This window comes from Maniola hyperantus, chromosome Z (assembly GCF_902806685.2).
Source record: "Maniola hyperantus chromosome Z, iAphHyp1.2, whole genome shotgun sequence".
In the NCBI taxonomy this organism is placed as follows: domain Eukaryota; kingdom Metazoa; phylum Arthropoda; class Insecta; order Lepidoptera; family Nymphalidae; genus Maniola; species Maniola hyperantus.
In genome coordinates this window covers 78,482-92,982 of record NC_048564.1, presented here as the reverse complement: position 1 = coordinate 92,982, position 14,501 = coordinate 78,482, and the positions used below count along the sequence as shown (strand labels likewise).

The window sequence follows — 14,501 nt, the reverse complement described above, 5'->3', positions numbered from 1 at the left end:
CCGGCGGCGCCTCCGACGCTCCCCGGGCGCAGCGCACTCTCCGCTGACGACGGCACTTACTTGGCGGGTATAGGCGAAGAGCCCTCGGCGGCGTCGGCGACCGGCCGCAGCTGCACCGTCTCGCCCCTCTCCTCCATGCCGGCGGCGCCTCCGACGCTCCCCGGGCGCAGCGCACTCTCCGCTGACGACGGCACTTACTTGGCGGGTATAGGCGAAGAGCCCTCGGCGGCGTCGGCGACCGGCCGCAGCTGCACCGTCTCGCCCCTCTCCTCCATGCCGGCGGCGCCTCCGACGCTCCCCGGGCGCAGCGCACTCTCCGCTGACGACGGCACTTACTTGGCGGGTATAGGCGAAGAGCCCTCGGCGGCGTCGGCGACCGGCCGCAGCTGCACCGTCTCGCCCCTCTCCTCCATGCCGGCGGCGCCTCCGACGCTCCCCGGGCGCAGCGCACTCTCCGCTGACGACGGCACTTACTTGGCGGGTATAGGCGAAGAGCCCTCGGCGGCGTCGGCGACCGGCCGCAGCTGCACCGTCTCGCCCCTCTCCTCCATGCCGGCGGCGCCTCCGACGCTCCCCGGGTGCAGCGCACTCTCCGCTGACGACGGCACTTACTTGGCGGGTATAGGCGAAGAGCCCTCGGCGGCGTCGGCGACCGGCCGCAGCTGCACCGTCTCGCCCCTCTCCTCCATGCCGGCGGCGCCTCCGACGCTCCCCGGGCGCAGCGCACTCTCTGCAAACAATCTGTTATATTTGGATGAAAAAACGATGTGGGCAATGTTAGCTAAAAGTCCGGATTACTTTGCCCGCCATCAAAATCGAACAAATTTTGGTTTAAAAATTAATTTATCAAAAAAATTACATAATATATAAATAGCTTTTTGGGCAAAGTATCATTGAGTGGCAAAGTTGCCTAGTTTGACGGTAGCTATACCATTTAGACGTCTTATTCAGGAAGGTGGAATAAGAAGCCCTTTAGATACAATTTTTGCTACGATGTTTTCTATTTCCCTGTTTGTTGCCGCGCGGATTGCATCGCAGATAGGTGTGTCGAGCGCTTCTTATATTTGGTCTGACCAACGCGTCGCGCTACGTCCGAGGTCTCTTTCTCTTTCCTTCGATGTTCCCAGGATGTCCTTTCTTGCGATGTGAGCGAAGTACGCGAGGGTCCTCCGCAGACAGATGTTAGATAGCCTCATTTTTATTTTTAGTTTGCTAAGTATTGAGACGTCGGTTCTATGTTCGGTCCACGATATGTCGAGCATGCATGGCAAAATAATAGGTATAAAAAATTTCACCGACTATAATATTAAAAAATAACTTACATAAATAAAAGTCGCCACAGCAGATTATGTATGAATGGATGTGTTAGAACTAAATGAAATGGGAAGTATTGAGATGTTGTGTCGATTGTCATTTGTCACGCAATACGCGAAGCGCGGTGGCGAGTTATGTAAAGCGCGCCAGCTATTTATATACCTAACTCGCGCTGTTCGCGAACGACTGCTGAGCCGGCCCTAACCTGCAACACAGGGGACCATTTTTATATTTTTTTGTAAACAAAACTTCTCTAAGTAGTAGGTACCTAATAAAATTCGAAACTGGATGTAACGAAAAAACGTCACTAAAACGAGACGAACACAAACATACATCTATAGGATCTAGGCTGCGAGAGAATGAGAATACCTACCTAATACATTATAGTGTTTCATACTATTTTATATTTCCGTGTCACCCACTGCAAATCGCCTCCTGCGCAGGTAAATCATCAGAGATCGTTTAGCTAGATGCCAAACAAACCTAAGATCGATATATCACCCTACTGCACAAGTTGAAGGTCGGAGACCTTTGGACGTGACTCCGACGTAGCTTACACGAACAAAGTACTAGGAGAGCAGTAAAATAATATAATTCACTAGCTGATGCCCGCGACTTCGTATGCGTGGATTTAGGTTTTGAAAAATCCCGTGGGAACTCTTTCATTTTTCGGGATAAAAAACCTATGAGACTCTCCAGGTCTTTATCTATACCCATGCAAAGTCATGTCAATCCGTTGCATCGTTGCGACGTGATTGAAGGACAAACCAACAAACAAACACACTTTCGCATTTATAATAAGGGATCACAGTGCATAATAATAAATAGGTGAGTATGTAAAATGTGACATTTAGATCATGTAGTTAATTGAGTTCGCCTTGCATCTCCGCTAGCTGCCCCGCGTCACGAGCGCGGTGGAAATCGGACTATAAGCTTTATTTTAGCACTCCTACATTTTAGAGTAATTGTAGAAATAATGAAGAGCCCTATACATTGTACCACTGCAGCTGGAGTACGAGAATTAAAATATTAAGTTATACGTACTCACTTATTTTCATATCTCTAACTTCAAAACAGGACTATCATAGAACCTTTCAACTCTCATTCACCCCCCTCCCCCCCCCCCCCCCAAGTGTAGATTTTCTCGAATCCGTTTCTTAGCCGACATCTACGTTCTAGAAAGAACCTACCTTTCAAATTTCAAGTTTGTAAGCTTTATAGTTTCTGAGATCTCGTGATAAATCAGTCAGTCAGTGAGTGAATGAGTCGCTTTGATAATATAGAAGGTTTTACACAGACAAAGCATGAAATGTTATTAGTAAAGATTAAAATGTGTTCGATTGATGTCACCGGCTCTTAATTCTACAACTCTACTCTCTACGTCTGTTGTGGATTTAGTTGTCACGAGCTGCCTGCTTAGTGCTTTACAACAACAACCAAACCAGCTGTTCGCACGGAACGGACGGAATCATGAGAACGTTACTTCGAGCCACCCACTCTCGAGTCGCGCCCGAAGAGCTGCAAATATAGGTACAATGAACCAAAAGCTATAATCCGCTGAAACAGGTCGAATCTGTATGGTGCAACATGCAGCATGCGAAATCCCACTGCTAAACAAGCAAGCAACACGCAGCACACTCGACGCACGTTTCGCCGAGGATGCTCCTTCTCTACAACATACAGCAAGTAGCCCAGCACGGCCCGGTGCGGCGTGCGGCGTGCGGCGTGCGGCGTGCGGCGTGCGGCGTGCGGCGTGCGGCGTGCGGCGTGAGCGCTAACTGGGACAAGTGTAAAGTAACGCCTGCTTCTCTACAACATACAGCAAGTAGCCCAGCACGGCCCGGTGCGGCGTGCGGCGTGCGGCGTGCGGCGTGCGGCGTGAGCGCTAACTGGGACAAGTGGCGTGACGCGCGAAGTGGGTCGGCCTCGATCCCGGACCTCATTACGAGACAAACTCGTTTCTGGTTTCAACCAGAATACATTTGCACACAAACACAAAGGCGATAACTTATAAATAGCAACGAGGAAACAATACCTACCTCAAATAAACTTTTGCAAATTGCTTTGCGAATCGTCGAGTGAATCTACCCTGCCGTACATTCCAAACGTCTGTACTTCCAGTACCAGGAAACTCTGCCGTTGTTCTTTTCAAAAATTTAATTCAAACTCAAAAATATTATATAACTAGCTGATTGCCGCGGCTTCGACCTCGCGGAATTGGATTTTGTAAAAATCCCGTGGGAACTCTTTGATTGATACGACTACGGCAAAGCCAAAATGAAGGGTTATAATTTTAGCAGTGTGTGTGTATGTATGTATGTATGTGTGCTCCACTGTGCTATACTACTGAGCCGATTTTGATGAATGGGTGTCAATAGATTTGTTGTTAAGGTCCGGGTGACATAGGGTACATTTTATACCAACAAAATCGATTGACGGATGACACATCCAAAGTTGGGGTCCCCAAAAGCTTTTTTTTTACTTATTGTATCAAAATATGTCAAATTTGTAAAAAAAATATTGTCAAATGAAAAAGGAAAAATACTGAGTTCATAAATATAAATACAGTATAATATTAAAATATATCACAGAATTTTGCCGTTAAATTATTTATTTTAGCTGTTGTGCTAACAGCTAAACGAAAAAAGTTGTCACATTAGGTACATTGTTTGTTAACAAAATCGAATGAAATGGTGTTTGTGTGTTTAATTTGCCATTTTATAGATAACTTAAGCTTTGTAAGCATGTATAAAACATAAATTACTAAAAAAAAAACTATTATAGTTAGTATGTTAGGTTTTCTGTACATAAATTCCTATTGACGATTTTTCGAGGTAAAACCTCGAAAGATAAGTAAATCAAAAACTATTATGCCCATACATAAATAAAAATCTATTTTAGAATGTACAGGTAAAGCTCTTTAAATAAATAAATAAAACTTTTATTTGGGACCATAGCGCACAGTTACAAAACACAACAACATTACAACACCAGACAAACGTACATAAACAAAACAAAACAAAAAACAAAGCATGAAGACAAAAAAAAGATCACAAATACTTAACTAATAACTTAACTTTCATATTATGATATCCCACTCGGTATACTAGTCCTATCCTACTAATTATTTGTTCATGAAAATATTTTAATTTTTAACCACTAATTCACGGTTCTTTGATTTTCCTGTTACGTGTGCTATAAGACCTATCTATCTGCCAAATTTCATGATTCTAATGAATCTAAGTCATTGGGAAGTATCTACCTTATAGGTTTTTTTGACAGACACGACAGACAGACGAACAGATGGACAAACGGACAGACAGACAAACAGACAGACAACGAAGTGGTCCCACAAGGCTTCCGTTTTTTCTTTAATATTTCCTCTTTAATACAATAAAACTTAAAGCTAGCCTTATCTAATTACTATATAAATCATGAACGCGTGGAATGGTGCCAAGAATACTGGCTGCATTTCCGCGCTGGACAGCCAGGCTGATCCGCTGCGCAAAAAATGAGCCAGCCCTTCTGTCACCAGTTGAGGCTATTAATCGCGGTGAAATGTCTCGTAAAAAATTTTAGCACTAAGACTCCATGGCCCCAGGGTCTCCACGGCAAACGGCACAAAAATGTAACTCTCTATAAGAGAGGCATACTTGCGCCGCTTGCCGTTTTCAGCTGTTTCTGCTGCGGCTCCCGGTCTTGATGCTGTCTTCCTGATATGACACGGGGCCAATGTGTCAACGCAAGTTGCGTCCCACATTAGCGCCCGTCCCCGTTCCCAGGGAACCAGCGTCAATCCATCAGGTCTCTTGCCATCATCCCGACTAATCCCTGCCGGCTCAATGAGCGCAGGAATATTTATGGTGGCAAGAGCTCTTTTAATTGTATCGTTAAGATCTCTTATATATTTAGATCTTTCTAATTCTCTTTATAATTCTCCATAATGTTCTCAAAGGTGTGTGCAGTTTGCCGATCCGCACTGGGCCAGCGTAGCAGACTGTGGCAATCATAAAGCTTTTTTATTCTGAGAGGAGAGCCGTACTCGATGCTGGCCCGCTATGGGTCGATCAGTATAACACGGACGAAGTCGCGGCCAACTGCTTGTATATTAAATTTTTAAATGAAATGAAAAATGAATGAATTATTAAATGAAATGAAATTATTGGTTAAGTAAGTTTTAAGCTTTACGTGCAAATTTTTGAAACAGTACTTCACTATGGCGATAAAAAAGGAAATGTTAACATACGCGTCCTAGGAGTCCCAGGTTATCCCGGTCCCCACGAGATCGAGGCAGGTACTCGTGGTGCGTGTGTGCGCGACTCAGCTGCGGGCGCGCGTGCGGCGTGTCACCAGCGGAGCACGAACTGCCGAGTGCCGGCGGAGGCGTGAGCTAACGAGCGTCGCGGTGACGAGGGCTTAGCTCATGCAGCGCTATACAATAATATAGAAATCGTAGTATGCGACAGGACGCGCGGTCTTGCCGAGTTGACGTCCTACATATACTATACGTACGTATATACCTACTGTCGTCCTACTTCTAACTAAACTCCGACCGTTGCGGGATCAATGGGAAGGGCGCCTGACGAATCGCACGTTAGATTCTCATTTGGAGCGACCTGCCAACTATAGTCCGCGACAGGTCGAGATGGCAAGCGGGGTATGAGGCGGGGGGACACCGTCAGCCACACAGCGCGTAGCTACAGATCGTCGCCATGCGGCTAGGGCGCAGCTGATACCTGATTACATACGTACGTCGTATTCTTCATTAAAAGTACATAGTTGTGCGTATCATATTAATGATCGCACAGCGAGCAGATGAATGCAGCATTGTCTCACAATTGAATGGCGTCCCCTGCGGCTCCCTGGCGACCTTGTCGACTCCACTTCGTAGGTATGCCGACATGCTTCCCGGGAAACTCTCTACCCCTCGGGAGCGAGAGAGCGAGAGAGACCCTCACTATTTATTATTAGTTAGATTTTATAATCTAACTAGCTGCCTCGGCGAACTTCGTACCGCCTAACAGTCGATTCTTTTTTAAACTTTTCTCTCCGTAAGAACCATCCCCGTACTTCAATGAATATTATGAAAAAAGAATTAGCGAAATCGATTCAGAGGGCCTAGACAAACTGCATTCGATTCTGAGCGATTCCATTTCTTGATTCGCTATCGCTTTTACGAAACGAATTTCGAATGCTAGACAACGTTACCTGCGATTAGCGATCGCCTATTCCTTTAGTCTTTTCGATAAAAGAACACTATACAATATACATGCCTCGACCGGGAGTGCCTTTCTGGCCTCGTATAGACTCGTATAACTCACACTCGACCAGCAAAAGCTTACTTCCCGGTCTCGTGCAATATGTACTATTGTCTATGGTTTCAGCTGTTCTCGAGATTTGCGATCAGCAACACATTCAGCGATTCATTTTTATAATTATATAGAGAAGATTGGTCTCACTCTGAGTAGTGTAGTGTGTACTATAACATAATATATTTAATACGCATCAGGTTGAGATGGCATTCGCGCTCGCCCGCACCGTGCGGGGCGTTCTCTCCCCGATTGCCATCTCGACTTGTCCCCGACTATAGGAATAACTTATTGTCAACCAATTTGGATCATTTGTACACGACAAAAAGAAGTTGAATAGTCATGGATATTGATCGATTGATTAATGGTTCGATGAACAATACCTTCCTGCCTAGAGCGCATTGTGTATCGAGTATCGAGTATCGAGTATCGAGTCGGTGCCGAGCTGGGCGGACACCCGTCACGACGCGCGACGCCGCCGCAGCCTAGCGGCGGATAGACAGATATTGCCTCACATCCGTACGAGCCGATCGGCGACAGTCATCGCGGCCCTCGAGCGACTCGACTGCCGTACACATAACGATGACGGCACGGAACCCTTCGTGTACGGTTTTTGGAGTGTGAATTGAGGAATGAGTGAGCAGCTTGCGCAGTCGTTACGTAACTCGCCTATCAAAGAAGCTACGTAGGAACTGCATCTGCAGTGCTACGGCCGACTGCCGAGCCAGCGCCAGCGCTACGGACTAGCTGCCTAACGAACTGAAGAGGAAAACACTTCGCCCTCCTGTTCGATAATAGCTTCACGACTCTCCTGATGGCGCAGTGGTGAGCGCTGTGCTCTTATCAGTGGGACGTCCCGGGTTCGATTCCCGGCAGGGAAAATTTGGAATTTAATAATTTCTAAATTTTCTCCGGTCTGGTCTGGTGGGAGGTTTCGGCCGTGGCTAGTTATCACACTACCGATGAAACAGTGCCCGCCGAGCGATTTAGCGTTCCAGTACGATGCCGTGTAGAAACCAAGGGGGTATGGGTTTAATATAAACTGCCATAATAAAAATATTTCAAAAACCAGCCAAGTGCGAGTCGGGCCTCGCACTTGGCTGGGGCAGAGTTCCATACATACCTAAATATGAAAATTATATTTTGGGTGTACGAAATAATTCTTTTCCGAGCTAGAAAATCGCAATGAACTGTGAAAGAAAAACCCAAAAAAGCACACAGCCTACAAACTATAAATCGTTGTGTTCAGTAGTTGTTGTTTAAATACAGTACCTATATGGTACACAACATAGTATATGATACATGTATACGAGTATATATACCCAGGACACACAATCGATTCGATTCACATAGGTAAATGATGATGATGATGATGATCCAAAACCAAATATTGAATTAGAATTTCAATTGAATTATTTATTAAAGGGGCAAATTGTTTTTCTTACCGTAGTATGTGGGGATCATTATTTAGAGCTCATTGAGTAGCTTCAATTTTTTTAAAAAATTGTTTGTACACTAAAAATTAAAAAATAACTAGCTGATGCTCGCAACTTTGTCCGCGTGGAATTGGTTTTTAAAAAATCCCGTGGGAACTCTTTGATTTTCTGGGATAAAATGCAGCCTATGTCACTCTCCAGGTCTTTATCTATACACATGCAAATAAATCACATCAATCCGTAAACAGATGGCCTTCGGCTGAATATTGCATGATCTATCTATCTTCTATATCTATAAAAGCGAAATACCACTCACTCCACTCACTTACTTACTGACTGACTGACTAATCACAAAATCTCAGAAACTATAAAGCCTATAACTATTGTTATTTTTACTTGAAATTTAAAACATAGGTTCTTTAAGCTAAGAAACGGGTTTTTCCCTAACCTAAACCCAAATCCCTAAGGGGGTGAAACTTTGAAAGGGAGGGACGAGGGTCGAAGGTTGTATGAAAGTCCTATCTTTTTGAAGCTTTAAATAATGAAAATCTCATTTTGAACAATGAAATAGGGGGGGGGGGGGAGTTTCAATGGAAAAGTTTCAATTATTGTTAGTTTAACTTGAAATTTGAAACGTAGATCCTTTCTAGCCCGTTAGATCAGAAGGATCTTACGAAAATCCCCCCTAAGAGGGTGAAATGGGGGGTGGAAGGTTGTATGAAAGTCCTATGTTTTTTAAGTTACAGACGTGAAAATAGAGATTAGCTTTAAATAATAAAAATCTGTATAAGTTATTTCGTAAGGGTGGTAAAATATGGGATGAAAGTTTGTAAGGGAAAGTTTTAATTATTGCTAAGTTAGGCTCTATTTAACGGGTAAGTAAGTATCAAATAAAAAAGATTTCACCACCAAAAAAAATTCCCACTCCTAAGGGGGTAAAATGAGGGTTGTAAGGTTATATAAAAGTCCTATGTTTTTGAAGTTAAAGATATGAAAATTGGCGTTGAGGTATTCTTTGTTCCGTTCCATAAGCTGAGACTTAGTGAGTAGATAAGTGAGGCCTATTGCAGCGGGAAAATTTCTGATCTCATGAGAGACCAGAAAATTTACGCGGACGAAGTCGCGGGCAACTGCTAGTAAAAAAATATAAAAGCTTTATTTCAGGGGGGCTCCCATACGAAATGGGTCAACGCTACGGCCTGCATATCAAAAACGGCTACATATTAGAAACTGAAATTTGTGTCGAATTTTATTTATATCCTGTACTTGAACATCAAATATTAAAATTAGATAAATATTATTATAAAGAAACGAAATTTTTTCATTTTTCGTGAGCATAAATACTTGTATCAAAACTGCACAATAACTAATAGTGAAGAAAAGTTGTTGCGTTATTGCTCTCGGCATTTGAACAGGCGGACGTGTTCTTGTGGGAATTATGCGATACCGCGAGGTGTCGAGTGTTGTGATGAGGGCTGAGGCGAACCATTACCTACTATTATTGTGTATGAAATTACATAATAAGAGTGAACACTTACGATTCACTTGCGCGGCTGGATTGCGGGAGGACACTGACGCTACGTCGCGCGTCGTCTCGTCGTGCGGAGCCCCGGAGCCGGCGGGGGGCGCTCCCGCACTTGTCTCATGAGCAATGGCGATTTGTTAACTGTGCCGGGTCCGATCCGGTGAGATGATCAGCCGTTCCGCCTCAGCCTGCACGTATACCAGGCGAGGTCACGGGCGAGTTCACAGACGAGAGCCGACTCGTCGTAGGATAACGATAGAGAAGTGACCCGCCGTCAGTCGCACTCCGCACCTCCCCGCACGGCCCTGTTTCGGGGCCCCTCTCGCGATGCGCGCGCAGGGGGTCGGTCGCCGCGGCAGCGATTGGCTATCGCGCGACGCGAATGATTACAAATCAATTTTTTGCTCAGTAGGGCATACCTATCATTATTACAATCTCAATTGTTGTGATTGGCTGAATTTGTGCGATTCTTGTTGCAACAATGCATTGTAGCCAATAGTGAGCGAGCGTCAACCAATCAGAGGGGATTGCGATCGTGCTGTCATTCTCCCGCAAACGCGCAGCGGGATTCCCGCTAAATTGCGACAAGGCTATCTTGGCACTTGAATGACATTGACAGAGGGGTGCTGGTGGAGAACAAAGGCTTAGGGCCGGTTGTTTCAAACCATTGGTCTTCGTAAGATACGTTCGTTAAAATTTAACAGACGTAGACGAACTTTAACATCTGTTAATTTAAGTGCGTTGCTTCACTGTACAAAAACTGTTCGTAATTGTTATTTTGGTTGCGAAACTAGCCCTAAAAATTAACTTACTTCTCCGTATCCTTTTTTTATTTCATTTTAAGTATATTAAATTTTATACATAGTTATTAATATTGCTACTTCGCATTTTAAACACTTTTTCTTTCTTACAAATTATATACAAATTATCTTTCATCTTCAAAAAACTACCATTTAAAGCATTGAATTAAATTGATATCATTATAATTTGTAAATAAAATATTCCGTTTGTAAGAAGTATGAAGTTACGAACTGATTTGACGATCACCAATGGCGCCAGCACTGGTTAACGTAAACGTAACTTTTTAACGAACGTTAGCGCTAATAGATGCTGAATCAACGGTTTTTCTTTACTTACGTTCGTTAGCGCCATATTTAAAGGTTACGTGTCCGTCAAAATTTGTTGAAACAACCGGCCCTTAGAATATTCAAACAAGAACAAAGGGGACCCCTGTCAATGTCATTCAAGTGCCAAGAGAGCCTTGTTGACGGCAACGTTAGTCCCGTTTTTGCCACGCGCCAAGATAGTCTTGTCGCACTGTAAAGTCGTACGTGTAGTAAGTCTAGGAACACTTACGTAGGTCCTAGGACTCCTAGGTAAACAAAGTAGGTACCTACGACGAAAAAGACGAAACAATAATTAGGTATATATGGTCAGGTAGGTTATACTTATACTTTACTTCAAATGTAAAATAATAAAACATAAAAATTACAAATCGAAAATATCATCTAAACCACCGCAACGAGGCAGGGTGCTGGGAACGCTGGCAGCGTTACCTCGTTGAATGGCCAGACTAATATGCTGGCCGAGGTAACTGTCAGCCCTCCGGTCCCCCGTGGATTCCGCGAGACGGGATGAAAGGTCCTTAAAAAAGGATCTAGCATCCTCGCCCCACGAACCCATGGTCTCCACCCCAAAAGGCACAAATATGAAACTATTTTCTATATTCTCATATTTGCGCCTCTTGGCCCTTTATAATTTTTATGTTCTAGAATAAGTTTGGTATTTTTGTTTTTTGTATCTTCCTATTAAATAAAATAATTAGGTAGATACTTATTAGAAAAAAAAAAACGGTTTCATCGTAGGTATTATAATACGGCTCGTTAGCTCGAAATACGGTCCGGAAGAAACTTGGAAGAAAGCATGAAACTTGGCATGCGTTTATCTTTCTCATATCTACACTAATATTATAAAGAGGAAAACTTTGTTTGTTTGTTTGTTTGTTTGTTTGTTTGTTTGTTTGTTTGTTTGTTTGTTTGTTTGTTTGTACTGAATAGGCTCAAAAACTACTGGACCGATTTTAAAAATTCTTTCACCATTCGAAAGCTACATTATCCACGAGTAACATAGGCTATATTTTATTTTGGAAAAAAATAGGGTTCCGTAAGATATTTGGGTTTTTCGGACACAAGGTGTAAAAAATCAACCAGAAAAGTTACTTATTTTGCGTACGCTGCCTAAACTATAAAAGATAGAACCATAAAATGTTCTAATTAATTGTAGATCTTATAAATATCTACAAAAAAGTCCGCGACACACTATACCCATCTATGTCGAGTGAGGCACAGCAACCATTTTTTTATTTAAAAATCTTGAATTTTTTTGGACTACATTTAAACGCGTTTATTTTACTCATGCTATTAATCCTTATCAAAATAAATGATTTCATCACTAAGAACAGTTTATGGAGATAATATTTGGTCTTTGAATGATTAAAATTGGACGTTTGGTTTTGAAGTTATGGCGAAATTAAAATATTACGATTTCTGCTGCACGGCCCGTTGTATTAGTCTACACTAATATTATAAAGAGGAAAACTTTGTTTGTTTGTTTGTTTGTTTGTTTGTTTGTTTGTTTGTTTGTTTGTTTGTTTGTACTGAATAGGCTCAAAAACTACTGGACCGATTTTAAAAATTCTTTCACCATTCGAAAGCTACATTATCCACGAGTAACATAGGCTATATTTATTTTGGAAAAAAATAGGGTTCCGTAAGATATTTGGGTTTTTCGGACACAAGGTGTAAAAAATCAACCAGAAAAGTTACTTATTTTGCGTACGCTGCCTAAACTATAAAAGATAGAACCATAAAATGTTCTAATTAATTGTAGATCTTATAAATATCTACAAAAAAGTCCGCGACACACTATACCCATCTATGTCGAGTGAGGCACAGCAACCATTTTTTTATTTAAAAATCTTGAATTTTTTTTGGACTACATTTAAACGCGTTTATTTTACTCATGCTATTAATCCTTATCAAAATAAATGATTTCATCACTAAGAACAGTTTATGGAGATAATATTTGGTCTTTGAATGATTAAAATTGGACGTTTGGTTTTGAAGTTATGGCGAAATTAAATATTACGATTTCTGCTGCACGGCCCGTTGTATTATATAAAGAGGTAATGTCGTTAAGTTTGTTTGTAGGGGGTAATCTTTAGAACTACTGAACCGATTTTAAAAATTCTTTCACCAGTAGAAAGCTACATTATTCCTGAGTGACATAGGCTATACGGGATCTTTAAAAACCTAAATCTACGCGGGCGAAGCCGCGGGGATCAGCTATATTATATAAAGAGGTAATGTCGTTAAGTTTGTTTGTAGGGGGTAATCTTTAGAACTACTGAACCGATTTTAAAAATTCTTTCACCAGTAGAAAGCTACATTATTCCTGAGTGACATAGGCTATACGGGATCTTTAAAAACCTAAATCTACGCGGGCGAAGCCGCGGGGATCAGCTATATTATATAAAGAGGTAATGTCGTTAAGTTGTTTGTAGGGGGTAATCTTTAGAACTACTGAACCGATTTTAAAAATTCTTTCACCAGTAGAAAGCTACATTATTCCTGAGTGACATAGGCTATACGGGATCTTTAAAAACCTAAATCTACGCGGGCGAAGCCGCGGGGATCAGCTATATTATATAAAGAGGTAATGTCGTTAAGTTTGTTTGTAGGGGGTAATCTTTAGAACTACTGAACCGATTTTAAAAATTCTTTCACCAGTAGAAAGCTACATTATTCCTGAGTGACATAGGCTATACGGGATCTTTAAAAACCTAAATCTACGCGGGCGAAGCCGCGGGGATCAGCTAGTATTATATAAAGAGGTAATGTCGTTAAGTTTGTTTGTAGGGGGTAACCTTTAGAACTACTGAACCGATTTTAAAAATTCTTTCACCAGTAGAAAGCTACATTATTCCTGAGTGACATAGGCTATACGGGATCTTTAAAAACCTAAATCTACGCGGGCGAAGCCGCGGGGATCAGCTAGTATTATATAAAGAGGTAATGTCGTTAAGTTTGTTTGTAGGGGGTAATCTTTAGAACTACTGAACCGATTTTAAAAATTCTTTCACCAGTAGAAAGCTACATTATTCTTGAGTGACATAGGCTATACGGGATCTTTAAAAACCTAAATCTACGCGGGCGAAGCCGCGGGGATCAGCTATACATTAATATATATATTATAGCTGTTCGTGCTGATTCACTGATTGACTGACTGACTCACTCATTGATCACCTCTCCTGAACATTTTTGTATGAAAAAATTTTTTTTTACTGATATATTCGTATAGAAGACAAAAATTCATTCGGAACAAAAATAAGGAGAGAGCTGATGATTGAGGATTTCGGAGACAAGTGAAGAGCACGCTTAAGGTATTGAAGATAGGTGGGGGGTGCTTGAGCAAATGTCATTCGAAACGTCATCCAATTGCCCATGAGCTGAAAAAAAATTCAAAATGGCGAAAAAAAGATGGCCGCCATACAAACTTCGTCGGTGTCTATCTTGGAGAGTATAAAAGATGGAAGAGTAGTTTCTTCGCAAAAGGTGATCAATATCCGAAGGTCTACTCGACGAATAGAAAAAAAATTCAAGATGGCGGAATTTATTTTTCCATAGAAAATGTATGGCAAATAAAGTCCACATTTTGAAAAACTAACGCTGCATGCTCGCGGACCACTTCAGTGGTCCGCGCACCCACACACCCTACTAGTAATATTATATAGATACTTCAATGTAGTAGATTTGGAAGCACGCCGAGAAATTATTTTTTCCCCCCCTTTTGTCTACTTTCGAGGTTTTTACAAAGACCAACATGTTTTTCTTAAATTCGCTACAATACAGTTTTTGG

The 14,501-nt window shown here is 42.2% G+C and overlaps 1 long non-coding RNA gene across 1 annotated transcript; it reads right to left on the bottom strand.

Annotated features, from left to right (window-relative positions):
• Positions 1-588: 588 nt before the first annotated feature.
• LOC138404555 (uncharacterized) lies at positions 589-9,878 on the bottom strand. The gene is made up of 3 exons (XR_011238448.1): positions 9,598-9,878; positions 5,561-5,745; positions 589-730 (listed from the first exon to the last, which is right to left on the bottom strand). It is a non-coding gene; the product is annotated as an uncharacterized lncRNA (long non-coding RNA).
• Between the last annotated feature and the right edge of the window lie 4,623 nt (positions 9,879-14,501).